The sequence below is a fragment of the Anas acuta genome, chromosome 1 (assembly GCF_963932015.1).
Source record: "Anas acuta chromosome 1, bAnaAcu1.1, whole genome shotgun sequence".
In the NCBI taxonomy this organism is placed as follows: Eukaryota; Metazoa; Chordata; class Aves; order Anseriformes; family Anatidae; genus Anas; species Anas acuta.
Window position 1 is genome coordinate 128,416,918 of NC_088979.1, and position 20,864 is coordinate 128,437,781.

Here is a 20,864-nt window from a genome sequence, read left to right on the forward strand (position 1 = left end):
GTCCCTCTTCCCTCTGCCTTTTATTCTCTTTTCTTCCTCTCCCTTCTCTCACCTTCTCCCCTTCTCTCACCGTTTCTCTTAAATATGCCTGTTACCCTCAGGCTTTGACCTTGTGCAGTCAGTAAACGCAAAGTCATGTTATTTGGAGTGAAGTAACACCAGTAGTCAGGAAGGAACAATGTAGTTCAGGCCAGATAAAATAAATCTCGCATTTCCTGTCAAGAAACTGGGCCAAAAGCAATGATGAGAGACAGAGGGGGCAAACCACGCGGCTCAAAACTAGAGACATATGGGTTAGAAACAACCGCAACCCTCGCTTGAAAACAGAAAACAAAAAGCAAAGCCATTGGATGAAAGAGAAATAATACCAGCTACTTAACAATAAAAACCGCACAACATGGGGTCTAGCCAGCTTCCAAGCCCATCGCCTGCGCGGCACAAGCGGCATCTGAATTTCCTGCTACTGTACAAGATATTAATTGTCCTTTAATTAATTTATTTAATTGATGTTTTATGTTGCAAATTAGAGAGTTGATCTTATTCTGACTTATTCGTTTCTCTACCAAACCCCCTTCCAGAACTGAGGAGACTCTCTGACTAGAAGTTGTTGCTGCTTTTGTATTGTGTTGCCTTTGTTTTAGATAATTCCAGGGTTAGTTTGCATAATAGTGAAAAATCCCAAATCGGTTAGATAGATTTTACACTGTGACTCTGTTATCATAACAGTGAGCCCTTACTCCAGCACTGCTGGTGGAAGTGAATATGAATGAATGTATGAGTAAAGAATTCACAGTCTGTCCCCAGACAACTGAGAGTTTTGAGTGTGTGTTTATTTATATGAAAAGGTCTGTAGTGTGCTGCCAAACTACAAAGTTAGGATTTGGAATCTTTTTGGATTTTCTTTCTGGAAAGGATATCGATGTGTGTGCGGAGAGTGATGTCATCCGAGGAGCATCCCTGCAGGTCAGAAAGCAAGGAGGGTGGCTGGGACTCTTTGGGATGCTTCCAGGGAGGGCTGCTTTTGGATCCTGATTGGTTTGGGAGGGTGAAATGAAAGCAACGCACCAGGTATTGTAATAATGTTTAAACAGACCTAGCACTTTTCATCTTCAAAGTACTGTGCAAATATTAACTAATTAGATTGTTTTTCCTCCTTAGGAAGAGTTAGCAAAATAGCGGTCAGGAAACAACTGGGGATATGATTTATTTAAGTGTTGAAATGCTTTGCATAAGTCCCTCACAGGAGGCCATTAGGAAAATGTGGTTACTTTAGGATGTGAAGAGAAGTCCTTTGTGGTGAAGAGACAGGAAGCAAAGAGCAGTCAGTTTTATTATGGACAAAGACAATATTTGAGTGCCTTGGTTGTAAGTGCTGAGAGTTCAAAATGGGTTTTGACAACATACTTGAGAGGCAAAATTTTCTATCATGAACTGTGTGGGTTTGGATGAATTTGATAATGTTCTTGGATGAATTTAGTACAGAGGAGGGACATTGCAAAGCCCTACAGGACAATTTGTTCATTTCCAGAAGTGGAGGGGAAACAGCTGAGTCAAATGGATCCCCAGGTAACCAGCAGGATAGGGCTCCACCTCCTGTCCTCCTAGGAGGAGGTTAGAGAATGACTTGAGGAGGGCAACTTACTAAATAACAGTAATAATAAAGTCCCCAAGAGATGGCATGGAAGTATATAAAAGGAAGGGGCAGTATGAAGATGGAGTAAGGCTAGCAATAGGGATAAGCAGATGAACATGTAGCAGACAAGTTTCTTCTCCCCATTTCGCCTTGGGAGGCGATGAGGGTCCTGGGTGGGCACAGTGTGCTCCCCTGGGTGCCAGGGGACTGTCTCTCGCCCAGGCAGGGGTGAGCAGCACCCAGACGGGGCGAACGCAGCGCGGCTCCCACGTGGTGTGGTCACACTGCAGTCTGTCACGTGGGCTTGCCTGTTCAGACAGGCCCCGGGTTTGATCATCGCCAAAGTGAACATCCTGAAGGAGAGCTTAACTGATCTTACAACTCCAGCCACAGAGTTGTCTAGCAGGATATCAAATAGCAATAGATCCCACCAGAGAACCACTGTTAGAACAACACATCTTCAGAACAAACTGAGCACGCCCTGCAGGTATCCTTGTTTCTAGGTATTTCTGAAAGCTCTCTCTTAACTCTTTCAGGTGCTGTAAATCCAGCACAGGTGGAGTACCTACATTAGGCATGCCCTTTGCCTGGTTGAACATGGTAGCTCCATTGTACTGATAGGATTTGCTTTTTAGCTTTAGCAGGATGTGGCTGCCGACTCACTTCCCACTGTTCTGTGTTGTGAGCCTAAGCAGGGGAGAAGGAAGGGAAGTAACTCTGTAATAGGGAGTGATATGCAAATGTCAGGCATGGTATTTGTACCTCAATAAAGTTCTCTGGCATTTATGAAGTATAATCTTGAACCAATTGAGTAATTATAACCAAACACTCCAAAATAGGTATGTTAGCATGACAGGTTCATTGGTACGAACAAATAAGGAATCCTTGGACATTGAGTTTTTAGCTTCCTTTAGGAAAATGATAATCCAGTTTTCCTACCAAAGCTATAGGTAGATTAGACAAATTTGCATCTAGGATGTTTGATTACCTAACAATTGAGGGCATCCAAACCTGCACTTACTTATGTCCATTTTTAGCTAAAACCTTAATTTAACTCAGACCTCACTCTTTTGGGATTGAATTGGCTTGTGGCTGGATTGCATATGTGGGCTTGAGGATGAAATTTTCACGACATGTAACTTCATCAAATTTAGGTACCTAAAGAAGGATCCAAGGCCATCTGTACAGTCAGTTCAGAGAGGCAGGCTCCTCCTGAGCACCTCCCCTAGGAACCTTTATTGACTCTGTGGACAGCCCAGCTGGATGCCTGAGGTTAGGTGGTATGAGTACCCTCTTGGATGCCTGGTGGGAGAGTGATGTCCTTTGAGTTCAGTGTTCAAAAGAGCAGAACAATGTGAGAAACTCTAGGCTTGCACTTGAAACACGAGTTGAAGAATCTGAAGCTCTAAGCACAAGATTTCCTCTGATTTAAAGACCGAGAAAAGATCATGAGTAATAAGTCTGAATTTCAGTGTTCCCTATAGCAGAGTTCAGCATGCATTCCTGATCATAATAAGAATTAAATTCTCTTTTTGGTTCTGGACATCTGTTAAAGTATAAACTCATTATATATTAGAATTTTTCAGGGTCCTGACAAGCAGTGCTTAGGATCTTTGCAACTGTGTCTCTTCAAGGACATGTTTACATACATAGGTAAATACAAACACACCCATGCTCTAAGGCAATGTGTGTAGGTGACTATGTTGTTAAAAAGAACAACCATCCAAATTATTTATTACAAGAGACAGTAGCAGTCCCCTGCAATTAGATTGCCTCAGATACTGCTTTATAAAGTTTCTGTTGTACCAAAAAGCATTAATGTTCACCTTGTTTTGAGCATCCTTTAAAATTTGTGGGGAAAAAAAAAAAAATCCAGGGCTCAAAAGTATAATTTTGTTGTGTTGTGAAACTCTGCTCAAATCTAGTGGCAATACAAGGCTACAAAGTCACCATCCCACTGCCCTAGTCTAGGAAAGCATGCCCCACTGCATTGCAAATTGACCAAACAGGAGCGTTGCAAAGCATTGTACTCTCCCAGCCTTTTCACTGGACATCAAATTTCCTCTCTCTCTTTCCCTAAACTGGCATTTGCTAGACTTTCCCCAGCAATTTAGTTAGGAAAATGGAAAAAGCATTGAGATCTGCTGGCTACAGACCAGACCGTACCTTTATTCTGTGATAAATTTGCTGTAGTCTTCAGCTCATGCCCTAAAGCTCAAGTGGTAGACTTTTGTGCAGAGGGTCAGAAGTTAAACCTTACCAGGAAGGTGTGATTTGGAGAGTTTCAACATTTGTATGTAATATATTTAGTTTTTATCTTTTTTTTTTTTCCCCCTTTAGAAAAGGAGGAAAGTTCATGAAAAAACAATGTTTAAAGCAAATTGCAAAGCCAAACATTTACAATTAAGGGCAGATTAAGGTTGTCCCTCCAGTCACACTTCTGCCCTCTTGTGTGAATGCCCTGTGATACACTTTACAATTGCAAGAACCTGGGCTAGTCTTCCCTCTTCGATGCAGAGAATGGTCACACAACTGGACAGAATTAATGGGCGAGTTTTTAATACTAGTATTTCCTAACTTTGAAATGCTTGACTTTAACCTTTTTTCTGATGTTTTTTGAATGTGCACTCTGTTATTATTGATTTCAGAATAAACACTACACTAGATTTGAAGAGAGATATTTCTCTCTTGTACAGCTTCTCTGAATTTACCACAGTTTCATCAGGGCTGAATTTGGCCCATTATATCTAATGAATTGTATATTCCAAAATCAATATTAATAATGCCAGGTGCTCTTTTTAAAGAGATTGCAGACATTCATATAGTCTGTGTAAAGTTCATATGAAATGATACTGCCCTATTCTTTATTCATCCTTTTGGTTAATAAATAATCCTTCAGCTTTTCAGTAGTTGGTTTCTGGGCTCATGTTGGACATCTGTATTTATCATTTAGGAAGCCATCACCAGTTAATCTCTCTCCCTTCATATTTTTGACAGAAAGCCCAGGGTTTCCAAGAGCACTGGCTACTTCTCATTTTATTCTTTTATATATATATAAACTGTTCTACTGGTGAGTTGCAGTTTATCAATTGAGAAGTTGTTTAGCAAAATGTACTGTGTCAGTGAGGCACTGAGAAGGAAAATCAACCATCCACTTGCTGAATCTCTGCATTTGCCGAGATGCTTCGTTTCATCTGGGGATATGAGTGACTCACAGAGGTTGGAGAGACTCATAATTTCCATACTACAGCACTGTTCACTAGGATTTTCTGACTTTTGTATTTATCATTAGAAGCAACGTTACACAATGCCAAAGAAAAAAATCTAACCTTCATAATGTGCTTTCCTGACTGTAAATGGGGCTGGATATCCTGTACTGAAATGTCAGGTTAGATCCTTTGTAAACTCTGAAGCCTATTCTCAGAATAGAACACTTCTGGAGTGTATTAAATTGGTGTTAATTGAGAAACGCATATGCCAATGACATTTTAAGCTACGCTAAATAAAACCAAACCTTTAGCAGGTCCCTATCACAGAGAGATCCTGAGATTTCACTGAACCTGCTGCTGCCGTCATCTTTTTTCCATCTATGCATATGTTGCTTGCAATGATATATGGTAACTCCTGATGCAAATACCACTCATGCTGTTACAGCTTAAAAGGCCCAGAAATAGCATGCAAACACAATGTCTGTTTTTTTCTGTTTCACATTATAAAAACCTATGACCAACAGCTGAAAGTTTGATTCATTTTCCCTGCAGTTTTCACACTAGCTGACTTTAAAACATACATTTAGCGCTGCAAGTAATAAAAAATTCATCATCTCTTTCTTTTTTTAGGGGACTAATTCTGCAAGTGTCTTAAGGTTCTCTAACCCCTGTTGCAGCTGAGCCACAGGGCAGCACCTCAGGAGGGCCCCGTCCTTGCACGACCCACTGCCCGGTATATCCACTGGTTCTACTTCCCTGACATGGCTGGCCCCTGGATCAGGCCCTAAGCATATTGGTAAAGTACATGTGCTTTATCTTAAGATAAATAAAGCCATTTGAAAAACACAAAGCAAAATTGGGGTTGAAGTCCCAATTGTGTCAATATACACATGGGATGTGGCAATATTTTGTTGCACATTTGATTTTTTACAGAAAAGAAAGGGCAGCCTGGAAGTTACCTCAGGCTAATCTCAGCCGTGCTGGTAGCATGGGGCTCAGCAGGGCAGTGGTGAAATCCTGCTCTAATACTGATACACAAACTCTTCCAAGCTTGCTTTGCAGGGCTGCTCATGTTAGAACAGCTGTCTTCTGCTACAAGATAGGGCAAGAGGTCAACAGCCATTTATGAAGGGTCTGGTACCATTAGGAGTGAAGCTAGGAGTGGAACTCTCCCTGGCGAGAGTTTCATTTTTGCCAAATGGCAAAGCCTTCTACAGCTTTGCTACTCAGTAATGTTTTGCCTTTGAACCAAAAAAAAAAAAAAAAAAATCCTGAAATAGCTCATGGAGCTTTTTTTTTTTTTTGAAAAGCAGAAATTCTTTGGAAGATGCATTGTGTTGCTGCTGTTCAGTGCACTGTAGGACCTCTTTTGGTGGGAAGAAGATTTGTGGCCATCTCCTGAATCTGTACAGAAGGTGCTCAGGTTTATTTCTGACTGGCTACATTTCTAAGGAAAACTAAATAGACACTAAATCCTTGGAAGGAATTTGATGTCTGTAAAGACCAGACTTGTAAGTGCCTGGCTCCTAAGTTAAGGGGAACAGGGGTCTCTTCCCTGGTAGCTTCCCCACGTTGTAGTTATATGGAGCCCCCAGTGCCTGTCTGATGCACAGCTTAAGGGCTGCTCCTCCCTCAGTGGGTGCATCTTCTGTCCTGCATCCCCCTCCCCGATAAGTCTTGATATCTTTTCAGTGCACTTTCAGAAGTTCATTGTATGTGCTGGCATTCTTCTTCTGAAAATTTACAGATTTCTAGTGGTTCAGGTAAAGCCTTGGCTTGTGGGAACTGTGGAAGCAGTGGGAGTATTTCATTGCCTAGGACACTGTCAAGCAGTAGCTGTGCTTCAGGTCCCAGAAAGCTGACCATAAGCCTGTCAGGAACAAGGAGTGGGGTTTTTAGCTCTAGTTATATGAAGAATAAAGCCATTTATTTTTTTGTAGAAGTATCACCCTTCTGAGACTTCTCTTGTGTTGGACTGAGTGTTTAGTAGTGTTTAATTCAAGTATTTGTTAAGATACATATTTTTCATATGCCTGGTTCACCCATTTTTGTTTATTATATAAAGTACATTGCACAGATTTAAAATGAGAACATGCCTAAAATGTCCTACAGAGAAGGTAGCATCTTTATTTGGATTTCACAGATGAGAAGACAGAGCAATCGAGTGGTTTACTAGTACCAGGCAGAAACATCGTGGCAGAAGGGGGGAGGATTCTCCTACTGCATGTCATGGACATTGTCTGTCCAGGCTGTCTGTCTTTCCTCCTCATGGCACATTGTCCCACCACCATCCACTGGAGTAGCTCTGGAGTGCAGGAGACTCGCGTGCTGTGGTTACTAGCTGGTTGTTTGCCATGCAGTCTTTTACAGGATAGCTGCATAGAGAATTAGATTATAACTCACTTAATCGTGAACTTCCGTGTAATTTTTCTTGCTGCCTCCTTTCCCATTAATGGCATTCTTACATTTGAAGGACCAGAAAGGTTATGCTATCAGAAAGGATTGTTCTTTTCTCCTTGTGCAGGCGGCATCTCTTAGGCATGATAGCTGCCTTACAGCCAGCATATGACCAGGGAGTTGCAAGTTTTAATGCGCTGTTATTAACCCTGGACTGGGGACTCCTTTGGTGATAACACTGTAGATTCAGTACTTGGGCTGTGCAGATTTTAACATAAAATATTATGATCGGTCTGTCTGTTTGCCCATCTGTCTATCTGTCCATCTATCTAATTGACCTACGCATATGCTGGAATCACTTGGGGAAGGTCAGTGGGAGTTCAGAATGACAGAAAAAAGGTCAATTTTTGCGTGTGTGCATGTGTTTCTCAAGCTAACTGATGAGGCGTCTTGGCACAGCGTTTCAATTTAAAGAGACAGCCCCGTCCGTTTGGAGGATGTGAATGCCCTTCTTGTGAAACACAGTAAAGAGTTATTTGCGAGAGGTGACTTTTTTACGGCTTTTCCAATGATAATGTTGCCTTGCAAATATCTCCAGTGATTCTGCTGAACTTGTCAGAGATAAGGCAGGAATGTGCGGCGGGGTCCAAGATTTTGTTTGTGTTTAATTAGGACATCTGTACGTTCACACACCATGTGAAATAAAGAAAGAGAGAAGCCTTCTCGCCCCAGTGAAAGGGGGCTGCGTGCACGCAGTGGGGACTCAGGGTGGTGCGTGACCGGGTGCCTTTGCAGCGGCTCTGCTAGATTCACAGCGCAGCGAAACAGCTTGGAAACGTGCCACTCGGCAACTTGCCGTTCAGTCCGGTACCGAGCACGCTCTTTCAAATTCCATTTTTTTTGTGGATGAGCTGGATCTCGGGCCCCCTATGCCCTCCCCGGACGTTAAGTTCAGGGCTGGGTTGGTGGTGCGGGGCTGGGGTCCATCCCGTGCTCAGAGCTGCCGATGGGGAGGGAGCCGCCTGATTTACAGCAGCAGCACCAGTTCACAAAGAGCCCATTAGGCAGGCGGAAGTCCCTCACAGGGTTACGAACCAGACAGTCTATACCAAGGCAGGTCAAAGGGTGAGCTTACTGTTTACTGAATCTGTAAATAGCTAATTATTCAGCTCAGCAACAGGGCGAAGCCCCACATAGGATGTAAGTCCCCGGCAACTCAATGTTATCTAGCGCTGAACTCATTTTAGGTCCAAATATCCCTTGCAGTAGCAAAGCGGAGCTCTCTGCACTTTAAAACCTTTTAGGGCCTCGGCACAATACTGTGGGACCATTAAGGAGCCCTCACGTGCCAGAAGCAGTTTAACAGGCCTGGTGTTGGGCACTTAATTGTGTCAATAATTATTCACGCATTAGCACCAGCTCCTCCTTAAAGTGTAGACTGCAGTGACTCATTAAGTTATTACTGGTATTCATTACCAGTAAAATTAGCCTTTTTTCAAAGTGCAAAATTTATGTTTTATAGAAAAATATTGTTAGGAGTGCAACAGCTTTGCTCTACTCCCTGCTTGGTGTGGATGAAAACAAGACTATATGGAGATGAACCAATATTTTTGTCCAGAAAAAGGCCATCAGATTAAGAGGAAGTAAAATGGGATAGAGCCTCGTGCTTTTATTTATTTATTTATTTATTTATTTATTTATTTATTTATTTATTTTGGGGGGGAGGGTAGGCTGGAGGGTCAGGTTATGTACTTAAAAAGTAGGATAAGGGAAAAGTCACATTCCTGCCTGGCTTTGGCTGTGTGTGTGCATGTGCTGTTTTCTCATACAGAGATTGAGAAAGATGCACAGTGTCTTTTGATTAATAAAGTGTTAATGTATATGCAGCTGTCTTTATGTTAAATGCTTCCCGGTGCACTTTGTTTCTTTAAATGCTGATCATTTACAGTGAGCGTGTACAGTATATATGCCTGGAGGGAGAGCAATTGTTATACAACTCTTTAATCCGAACCATGATTAAAACCCCTTTTGTTCCTCCCTCCCTGCATTACTCCAGCCTATCATCTTCTCTGAGAAATCATTTGGCAAGTAGATACGTGTATATTTTAAGAGAATAACTCCTTTAGAGAATCAGTTTTGCTTTTGTTCTGCTTTTGGAACTTAGTTTTTTGCATTTCAATATGCAGCACTGTTCAAAAGGCGTAGGAGGGTCATACCCATTTTTTATGTGAATAAGGTATAATTGAAATATGATGTATGCAGATATCATCACTTCTACAGTAATTATCCAGATTGTTTGTTTAGTGGGAACATACTTTCAAGTAGGGGGTGGTCAGTGGCAATCATGTTGCGTGACATAGCTGGGAGAAATGGCAAAGAATATGTAAAGTCTCATACTGTGAAATAGTACGTTATGCCGAGACTGTCTACTAGGGGGAATCATTAGGAGTTTGGAAGGTGAGGGCCGCAGCGATTTCATAGAGAAATGTAAAACAGGACTGGGAGGCTTGTGCTCAGATCTTCGGGAGCGGCTGGGGTTTAGCATTCTGTTTCATGTGGAGACCAGCAGTTAATATGGTCCTTGTTGAAACTTGAAACAGCTCTATTAGTAGCTTGATTGGGGAGAGGAGAAGAGACCAAGAGTAAACAAAAATGTGCGGTCTAGAGATGGGCTTAATTGTACACAATACGTCTTGCCTCTGTGCGGCTTATTCTAATCACTCCAAATGGCAGCACACACGCACGCACACACACACAAATTTGATCTGCTCAAGCAGATAAAACTGCAATGTGTATAATATTGCCAGGCTAGAAGGAAAAAAAATGGACATCTGTTTAACAATTCTCTATTGTAGACAGGATCATAGAAACACTGTTGCTTGCCTGTCGTGTTCAATCAAAATGAATAAAATAGTGATTAAAAAAAAAAAAATCAGGCGGAAGAGAGCCTTAAAGTATTTGCTTACACTTTTTTGTTTTAATTTCAGCAGCATGATGATGAGGGGGAATCCCAGGGGCAGGAGGAGGTTTCAGTAACAGTGAAAGGAAGATTTTGTTTTGTTTTGTTTTATCCTCAGCACAGCCAAGAGAGGCGAACAGCAGTCGGAACTAATTGTAGCTCGCTCAGGAAAGTCTTCATTAGCACTTGCCACACATGGTTACCAGATGTGCCGAAGAAGGGGTGGGAGTAGGGGGGAAGGGGTATGTAGAGAATGGGCTACACACTTAAACCTAATAATCTGTCTTTTGTTTTCAGGTCTATTGTGTTGGGGAGGGGAAGAATAGAGAGAGGGAGAAATCCTGGCTGCTTTTTGCTGCAGCCAGTCCCTGTTAGCTGAATGGCATTCCTTGTCTCACAGTCTCCTCCAAGGAAGGGAAAAAAAAAAACTCAATCACGGCCAAGTAAAAATGAATTTATTTATTTATTTGTTTGTTTGTTTGTTTGTTTTTAGGCTATCAGTGAACTATTATTCCATTGAACCCAGCAGAAACTATTTGGATAATCAAGCTGGTAAACCACTACCTTTCTGGCCAGCGTGTGAATTTGATCTGTTTTTTTTTTTGTGAGCTTGTTGGGCTCCCAAAGTGTTGATGGGGGCTGATGAACTGTCCGTTCCAGTACCAGCAGCATCTCCTTAGTTCACGTTCACTTTGCTAGTGAGCGTGAGTAGTGGGCAGTGAAGCCAAGTCCAGAAGGAAGATAGGAGCTATGTGGTCCTGTTGGTTAGCCCTGCGGGTGTCATCTTGGTCATCTTCTGCCTGTTCCTATGAAAAGAAACAACACCAAAAAACATCTCCCATATGTAGTGGCTGTTGCTGCTGTAAATCAAACCGTGGTCTTGCAGCCCATGTAGATGATTTTCACAGGAACTGGTGTTAATTTTACTGCAGATGTTATTACAAATGTTACTCACTGCTCTTTGGGAAAAAAGAGCCCCCCTTCATCCCCCACCAAACTGGTGACCTCCGGGGGGAACCTTCCCAGCTGTCCCCACCTTCCTTCTCCCCCCTCCCAACCCCCAGTTCTCCAGTTCTGTAGCAATGCAGCTTCTTTTCCCTCCATCTCTGAAACCTTCCCTGCAGGGTGGTAGTTTTCCATACTGGCATCGTGTGTGCTTGGATGTCCTCTCTCTCAAGTCTCACCTCTTCATCCCAGTGACAAGGGAGCTTCACAGTATTTGGATGACAAGGCAGAGATGATTCTTCGAGTTCTGAATAATCAGGACTGAAGGTTTAATTATGGCACTACACATGATGTGCACAAGATTTATCACTCTGGTCATGTGAGAGAACAGCACTAGATGAACTTTTACTAATTAAGCACTCTGTTTCCCTTCCTTCTTGAAACTGCAAGGAGGTATAAACGTGAAAAATCACTTATGCTGAAACGAAATGAAGACATTTTTGGAATCTTAAGTAATCTCAGTTGAACCTAAATCTTGTGGGCCCATCCTTGTTTTATCCAGCTCAGCTTGCCAGTCTGTAATCTCATCATGCTCTGGAGCCTGGAAACGTTCTTGCTCACAATCTCAAAGCAGAGCAGATGTTGCATAAATAGAAAATAGGTTCTGTGCACAACCTAATCTAAGCACAAAGCGCAGAAGAAGGTTTGGATGAATGTAAGCTAATCATGACACAAATCTGTTATACTTTGGGACTCAGGACCGAATTATTATTTTTTTTTCTGATATATTCTGCCTACCAGATTTCAGATATGCCATTCACTTTTTTCTGAATGGCAGCTCCCACCTGCAGCTTTTTAATATTTTGAAAACAGGTTAATATCAGTCAAATGGCTGGTAAGAATTAATCTATTCTATTCCTTCTTCCGTGTTTAACTGACTTCTCCATCCAATGATCTTGTTTTCCCAGGTCCAAATTAATCAAAATCTAAGAATCCTTCTTTCATGTTTCTTCAAGGGAAATAGAAAAGCCAAATTGCTTAGCTGACTTAGTTGTATTCACCTTTCCTTCTGCAGAATTATAGTGCCTCCTTCAACCCTGTTGAAATTGGTCGGATCAGCTGACTAGATTACACAGTCACCGAGTGTATGGCTTCCCTACAGTATTTTCTCTGCCAGAGAGGCCCAAGGAAAAAAATGGAAAAATTAACCTATTTACCATCCTAACTTTGCAGTAGCTGCTATTCCATCAGTTGTTTTCTTTAATAAAATTAAGTGCCACATTTGTGATTTGTATAATGCTATCCCACATTATTCACAAAAGAATGAACTATGGTCATGCCAACACGCACTATGTAGAGACAATATCTCCACTTACAATAATTCTTGATTAGAAAAACAAACACTGCACACTGGATATTTTTATCAAATTTTTATTCTTCTGGAGACATCAATACTTTTTTTTTTTTTTTTTTTTTTTTTTTTGCCAGCTGTTACCACAGAATGTGTTTCAAATGTATGTGCTATGGCATACATAGTGAGATCACAGACATACACAATAGATATAATCATAGTTGATTTTTATTGTGACATATTCTGCAAATAAATTAAGTAAAATTGTAAATGGCTTCTATGATTCCGGTGCCTGTGCTCTCAGGTCAATGAGTTTTCAGTTACTTGGGGCTTCAGTAATACTTAAAAGTACTTTCAGGAATTTGACACAATGAATGTAACTTTAGGGCTTTCTTCATAATATACTTTAATTATTATAAGTTAATTATTTAAACGTTCAATTAATGTGGAGATGGAAAGCAGAATGATCAGATTTGCTTCTTGCTTTTTGTACATTTCCACGCTGAAGTCAAGGTTTCAGGCAACAAGGCAAATATTTTTATGCAGATGCAAAACTAATCAGCCAAACATGAAAATATTCCTGCGGGATTTCCTGGAAGCCTTGCTGGGGATACTGCAATGCAAATAATATGTAATGTAAATAATAAATAATATAGCATGAGTATTGTACAGCAATAGGATTCAGTTAGGGACCAGAGGTGGTGGGTAATCCATGTGAACTAGCAGTACTAGCCTTTTTATGGTGCTCAAAATGGCATGGTTTTGCTGCCTGGATCTCCTATCATGCTTTTTTTTTTTTTTTTTTTACTCTTAAAATGTTCTTCTATAATGTACTCCATCAAAATGCATGCCTCCTCACAGATGATGTCATTTAAGCAGAAAAGAATTGTAAATCCTTCTTTGTCCTCCTGTAGTTTTTTTTTAGGGAAGCCAACTGAGCTCGAACTACTTCTCTTTCCAGTGTGATATATAAGTAATCAATATGATTTATTGTCGATATGCATATCAACAGTACTCTATGTAATTAGAGAGTAGCCAGCACCGCTCTGATGCTACGCAGCAATTACATATGGCATCATTTTTGCTCTCTGTGATTTGCAATTTTACCAATATAGAACAAGCGATTGAAACGACAGGCAGGGAAGTTTCACTGTAATGTTAGGAAAACCTAGGAGAGCAAGTTTACTGGGGAGAGAACAAATAGCTTTTCTGCTTTCCGGGGTAATTACTTGAATACAGAATGCAGTGCAGCAACATGAGGCCCATCTTTTGTCACCTCAAAATGGGGTGCCTGCAGCATGCTGTCCGGGAGGAGCCTGCGGGCTGTGCAGGGCCACGCTGGCATAGGAGATTGCAGCTCGCTGCATCTGCTGGTGGGGCAGAGCAGCCTGGTGCTCCCAGCCTGCGCAGACTTCCAGCAAGTTTCCAGCTCGTACAGTGGGTTTGCAGGTGTTGGCTGTAACAGGTTTCAGAAAGGTTTGGGACCCAGTCATCTGTCTCTTTCTGGGAATTTTGCTACAGTGGGGACCAGAGAGAGAGCTAGGTTGATGCTCTTTTCTTAGGTGCAAAGGAAGGTGTTGATAAGGGATAAAGCATCATAGCATGAATACCTCCCCCCCACACACTTTTTTTTTTCCTTCCAAATCTTCTGAGAAAGTTATAGGGTGTGATTGATACAATAGTGCTTAACTTAGTAATTTTTAACGATTGGGACATTTACAGTTTCACCATACACATGGGAAGAAACCTAACTATGAAATAAGAGGCATTCTTGACTAAGTTTATTTTGTTTTACTTGATTCTGTTTGTGATGAAACAGAATAGCTTCTCAACACTATGCTTGCCATTTTATCATGAAGCTCACAATGTATAATGTGTCTAGTAAAACCCTGTTCTGAGATTCTATGATTATGTGAGAATTTCAACCTCCCCTAAAAGTAAGTTTTTCCTCCAATGAATTTCAGAGAAAAAAAAATGAAAATCTGACCTCAAGAAGTGACAGAAAGTTGAAACAAAATGGTCTAAAACGCATTGGAAGGTATTTGTGTATAGTTGTTTCTGTTGTGTTTTTTTTTTTTTTTTTTTTTTTTTTTGGTTTGCTTGTTTGTTTGTTTGTTTTGGGGGGGGGCTTCTAAACATCATGCTTTATGGCAAATCCTATGACTTTAAGTGCTGGTCTGATGACTTTTGAGTAGTTGGGGCTGGTGGTACCTAAAACAGCCTTCAGATTATCAGAACTCTCCTTGGGTTATTTGGCTTCTTGTATTCCAGTACTGCGGGGTACATCTTCCTGTGAGGTCTTTCCCTTTCTGTATGCTCTTGGGTCCTGGGTTGGGGCAGCAATCCCTTGCTGTGGCTGCGGAGGTCCTGGCTTCTCTCTGGTCCCAGCTTCACCCCAAGAATGGAGCCAAAACAGGCAGGAGAATGCTTTCAGTCCTGCCTTCCCCTCCCCTGGGCTCAGCTTCCATCGCTTCCCTGCATGTTGAGCATCTTTATTTTGATTTAGCCCAGGAACAGTGAGTTGTGATGAAGTGCCAGCCGTCTTTTGCTTAAAATTTTAAGGAGAACAGAAAGCAAATGACATGAAGTATGAAGTAAGTACTTAAGTAAACGTTTTAATCTCACTTGGGGCAGTTTGACAAAATAATGAAAACATACCACATATGTATGTGTCTGCACACAATCATTGTCGTTGTCATTTGCTTTTGTTGTCAGCAGAGTTAAGCAGCAGAACATTTTAGGGAAGGTTGTGCTTGCAATTGAGCGGCAAGCCTCAGCTTGTGGCATGGGCACACAGCCTTTGCTAAGGCAGCCTGTAGTGTCCAAGCCAAGCCGGGCTGCTCTGCAGAGCCCGTTGGTTTTAATAACAGCTTCTGCATCTGAGCAAGTACCTGATCTTACACAAAATGAGAATCAAGATCTCAAATGCTAATTCTTAGGATTCATCTGAAAGTATAGCTTGCCAAATGTTAGCCTGTTTCTGATTCTTGAGGGAGCGGAAGTGCTGTAGGATCACTAGCAATCGTGCTTTCTAGAGGTAACATTAGCCATAGTGTAATCCAAACCAGAAAAAGAAATTGTGTCCCAACTTGGCTTGTATTCATCTCAAATCCTGTGCAGAAGTTTGAGTGCTTTAGCAAAATATTTTTCACCAAACAGCATAACTATGATCTTCTTAATCAAAAGGAAAGAAGAACCAGCAGCAACAAAAATCCACATTGGTGCATCATCAGCTAGTATTGCTTAAAATATGTATATATTTGACAGCAATTTGTAGGTCATTTCTTGCCTTCTGTAAGCAAATTTCTTACAGTTCAGGAAATTCAGGATTATTTTCATTTTGATAAGAAAGGAACATCCATTCAACAGACAATAAAAGCTGTTTTAAACCTGTTAAATACTATGAAATAGATGTGTACGGCTAATTAAGGTATGTGTTGAATAGTAATTATGTCATCCTGAGGGATTTACAAATAGAGTCTAGTTAAAATTTGATTCAATCTTCTATCATTCACAGAAGGTGCAAATTATTATTCATTTAGTGTGCTCTGATTTCAGTTCTAAAGGTAATCCAGAAAAAAAGGGAGAGGGATTTCTGTTTTATCAGCATTGTTTAAGAACTAAGATCCCTTAATTATCACACTGTACCAATAGCCTGCTACCAACTTACTGAAGCAGTCACTCAGCTTTGAAACTAACAATTTACCCTCCAAGCACAGAAAGATATAAGAAAAAGTGTTTAGTCAGCAAGCAAATATACCAAATTGTATGTTTTGGCTTTTGTTGGTGCTAATGTTTCTGAGCTGTGCAAACGTGAGTCACTTACACAATACCTTTCAATCAAATGCCTCAAAGCAAAGGAGACAGATTTCATAAGAAAGAAAGAAAAAAAAAAAGGAAAAAAAAAAAAAGGCAAAGGTGAAATAAAGCTTCTTAAGATCCAATTCTCTCAAGCATTTGAAACCTTTTTCCAGACTCTTTTTAAGGAACATAAGTAGACACTTTGCCTTACTCCTTTGTGTAATTTTTCATGATAGTAGTGAAGAATTAGGTAAGATTCCTGATCACCTTGTGAAAGTATTATAGGTTCTTTTACAAGGAAGTTACTTTTAATGACCTGAAAAGAAAAACTTTACTACATTTCTGGATTGTAGTAATTAGCCATTCCTGTAGTTACCACTAACGCTGGCCTAGAATGAAAAATAAAAAAGCTTTATGAAATATTTTTACATCTTGAAATGAAAACTGTATCTTTCAAAGAAAATATGAGTAATTCAAAAACACCAGCAGAGTCCAGGAGCTAATGGTGGCATGGTAGAAACACGTTACATTTCTGTTCTGCCTGATTCAGAGGTCCAGCATCTAGCTGCTGTGACTTCTCTTCTGTGCATCTGAGCTGACAGAAAAAAATGGTCAAAACCGAGCATTTTCTTGATAATTTTTGCTGCATTTCATTTTTTTTAAAGCAGGAAAAGCTTTCGCCACTAAACTGTCTCACTAAACTTAATTTCTTCTATCTTAAAAAAAAAAAGATATATAAAAAAACCCACAGTATTCTAATTACCAAAGTTATTGAATATTAGTCAAGTTTTCCTCGAAACTAAGAATATGTGATCTGTGTGGTTATTTTAGTAGCTATTGTTCAGGCTTGTTTGTAAGTGTATTCTACTATACTTGGGCTGGATATATTTGTTGTGTCATTTTATTGCAGAAGGGCAAATGTTCTCCTGCACTATTTTTTACCATATATGCTTTCATACTGATATCACTGGGTCTAATTATGTATATTAAAGTGCTTTATGGGAATAAGGATTGTGTATCCCACCTTACGTAATGTCACCTCTCAGATGGAGTGTAGCAGCTGCCCAGCAGCTCTCAGAAATAGTGTGCAATTTGTTAAGTTAAACTTAATCAAAGATGCTAGACTTTTTTGGAAAAAAATAATTCAGAAAATAATTCAAAATTAGCTATGTTCTCATCTTATGTTTCTAACCAAAGTGCCATTTTGGTAAGGTGAATTAGAAGAACCCACATTTTTTTTGGTTGGCTGGGTTGGGTTTTTTGGAGAGGCAAATGGCTTTGATGTATCCATTTTCCATGCTTGCCCCATCACGTTTAATCTTCTGACAAAGCTGCTTGCTTACAATAAGGTTTGGAGCACTATGCACTGAAAAAACATGGTCCTAATTTTTGCTTGGAGTTTGGCAGAATATTTATACGTTTTCTTTTTTCTTTCTTTCTTTCTTTCTTTCTGTCTGTCTGTCTGTCTGTCTGCTGCTTAGAATGCTTTATAGAGTTAGGTAATACTGGAATAGATGTGAACAGGGTTCCCAGGTCTTAGCAAGATAAGAGAATGTTGCTTCTTATCTGTGATGTGAAAATAGATGAAGGGTCAGTGAGGTAGAGATATGTGAAATCTATTGCATACTTGGTAGGACCTGCAGAGGAAGAGTATTTCTCGCAGGTGTCTTGTTTGAGTGGAGGGGCAGAGAGAGAGGCAATTTCTAAAGGAAGGCAGAGGACTGGGAAAAATGTCAGGTAAAATCAGATAAATTTTTTGGCTTGTTTGCTTAAAGAAACAGGTTCACAGTTTTGAGATAGTTACGGAGAAGAAGAGATCACATCAAGTTGCCTGAGGGCAGCTTTAAATGCTTTCCTGCTGTTGATGCTTTGGAACTTACAAAACTTTGTGGTCCTTTCTGGTTTTGGAGGGAGAGAAACAGAATGGGATGGGCTGTAAGACACCGTCGATTTTGGGAGATTGTACAGAAATACAAGGTGGTCTGGTGGGCACCAAGCATAGCTTAGCTGGGGCTTGCCTTGTCTTCCCACATGCCTCAGAGACATGTCAGAGATGGGAAATGTACTTGAGGTGGTATGGGAAAGATTTTAGGCCACCTGTCCCCAGCCAAAAGTTAGCTGTATGGACATTTTTCTTCTTGGCAGCAGGAGCTATGAGGATGGGCAAGACCTGATTTCAAGACCCAGAATACAAATGCCAAACTTGGCAGTAGTGGCTGGCTAGCTCTGCAAATGCTGAAATAAATACTTCTCCTCTCCCTCCTAAAAAAACTTGCAGCTGACTTTCATGTCATGTAAATTGCAGGAGCTGCTGGCTACCTGGCTGTGCTGGCATTCAGGTTGGGAGTGGAGCAGACACCCCTACAGCTTGTCCCTGCCATTTTCTAGGGATGTCTTAAGTGCCTTTTTTGTATCACTGTGGCAGCAGATATATTTGGTCACCAGAGTGAGCTGTGTTGATCTTAACTACTTTTTTTCTTGACACATCAGTATTTGTATCACATTTATTCACAATTCATTCACAGCAGTCTGGTGCAGATAGGGAATATGAGTTGGATCAGCGAGAGGTACATGTCTTGAATGGAAAGGAGTGATGGATCTCTCACAGGCCTGGGAGCCAGGGCTGTGAAATTAGGGCCTAAAATTCATAAGGTTGTGCCAGCTGTTGGATAAAATCTTGTATTTGTTTTTGTTTGTTTTGTTTTGTTGTGTTTTTTTTTTTGTTTGTTTGTTTGTTTGTTTGTTTATTTGTTTGGTTGGTTGGTTTTTGAGTAATTAGAATACATTGAGAATGTGTGGCTAGTATTTTCCTCACTGGGCTGAAGGCTTCAAACTTATTGCTATACTAAGTACAACTGAAAATCTTCTAGCTTAATGGTCTCGAGTAGTGCCAGGGGAGGTTTAGATTGGACATTAGGAAGAATTTCTTCATGGAGAGGGTGGTCAAGCACTGGAACAGGCTGCCCAAGGAAGTGGTGGAGTACACATCCCTACAGGCATTAAAGAAATGTGTGGATGTGGCACTAAGAGACATGGTTTAGTGATGTCAGTCGGTAGGTCAGTTGGTGGTTGGACTTGATCTTGAAGGTCTTTTGCAACCTCGGTGATTCTATGATTCTATATTCAGCTGACTGAAGAAGTTGAAGCTCAATATAAAACAGTTTGGCAGGATGCCAGTGTACAGTCTGAGGGAAGTCCCTTTGGACTTTCTGGAAGTCCAAATTTGCTTGCCATAGAGTAATAACATGAATGAACATGAACAACGGGCAGTCATTTTTCCAAAAAGTGCTGCAGTGTTTCCTAGCGAAAGTTTTACAATGAAGTTAAGCACCATGAAGCCTTTAACTGTACTAAAGAGCTACTGTCACTGGTCTATATCGAGGGAATTACTTTTTTTGCCTCAAAAAGTAATAACAACTTCAGCTTCAGAATTTGTTAAAAATCAGGAGGATTTTTATGAGAGAGTGATGTCTCTTTGGGACAAAGAGATGAAGAATTGCTCAATTGAACTTGCAATCTTGTAATAGAAATAATGGACAAAGGGCAAGATTGTCTTCCTACTTCTTAATGTGATGTAAGCACAGCCCTCTTTTACAGACTAGTAAGTGAGCTAAAGTTTTGGACTTGCACATTTAAAGCTTGGATCTTGCTTTTGCACAGAAGAGTGCAATATATGAGAGTATATGCAATAGCTGCTAATGCACATAAAATCATTTGTTACTGAGTTTCTAATACTAACAGATTTCAAAACTCACACTTGCATTCTGGATCTGATGGAATGGTTGAAGGATTTACATCTAGCAAAATTCGCCTTCCATGTAATTTGGATGTAATGACTTAGTGTAACACAGGCAAAAGGGTTTCTGAGTATGTGACTCCTTTTCCATGGCACAGTAGGCATTTCGTCTTAATTTTTGGTTACATGCAAAGAAATCAATATGTAAAGCAAAAGTGAACAGATACTGAAAAGAAAAGCATCAGAGATGTTGAATAGTCATTTAGTGGGCTGGCATTTAAAGCTGGCATATGTTTCTGAGTGCAAAAGGGCTTCAGAACTGGGGTGATTCACAAACTACTTCTTCCCTTTCAACAGCTAATTCAGAGGCAGCAGGTGTGTGTGCAACCCCCTGGAAAGAGAACTAAGTGACAGATTTGAGTGGAGATGATCCCAAGCTGAAAGTCAAAAAAAAGGATCTTCATTTCAGTTCACCGAGCGATCTGGAATTTTATTCCAGCACCTAACACAGGTAAGAGGCTTCTACAAATGTCGATCTCCTTTTTCCCAGGCATTAGAATATGTGAATTCATCAGTAGTTTCAGGTTGTGAAACTAGCAACATAGTGCAACATACTAGTACTGGCTTCCCGGTTCTATTATTGGGCCTTCAGATAACTATGTTGGTAAAATAAAGTCATGGAGCCATGGTGCTTTTGTCAGCAATCCTACAGTAATAAATGTATATGTAGAATATGTTCGGGACCAGAACCTAAGACTTCGAATTGACTCACTTTCCATCAGAAATCCACAAACATGTCCAAGAGTAAAAGAGAACTGTATCGTAAATGTTCA

At 40.5% G+C, this 20,864-nt stretch overlaps 1 protein-coding gene across 8 annotated transcripts in view; it reads left to right on the forward strand.

Annotated features, from left to right (window-relative positions):
• The window catches only part of SOX5 (SRY-box transcription factor 5), a 644,424-nt gene that overhangs the window by 283,471 nt on the left and 340,089 nt on the right, over positions 1-20,864 (forward strand). For 7 of the 8 annotated variants that reach the window (XM_068655012.1, XM_068655050.1, XM_068655003.1 and 4 more), the window contains one exon: positions 20,389-20,542. The gene's annotated coding sequence lies outside the window, so the exon portion shown is untranslated. Of the gene's footprint in view, positions 1-5,472; positions 5,639-20,388; positions 20,543-20,864 lie in introns of all 8 variants that reach the window. The other variant, XM_068655039.1, reaches the window with a different exon arrangement.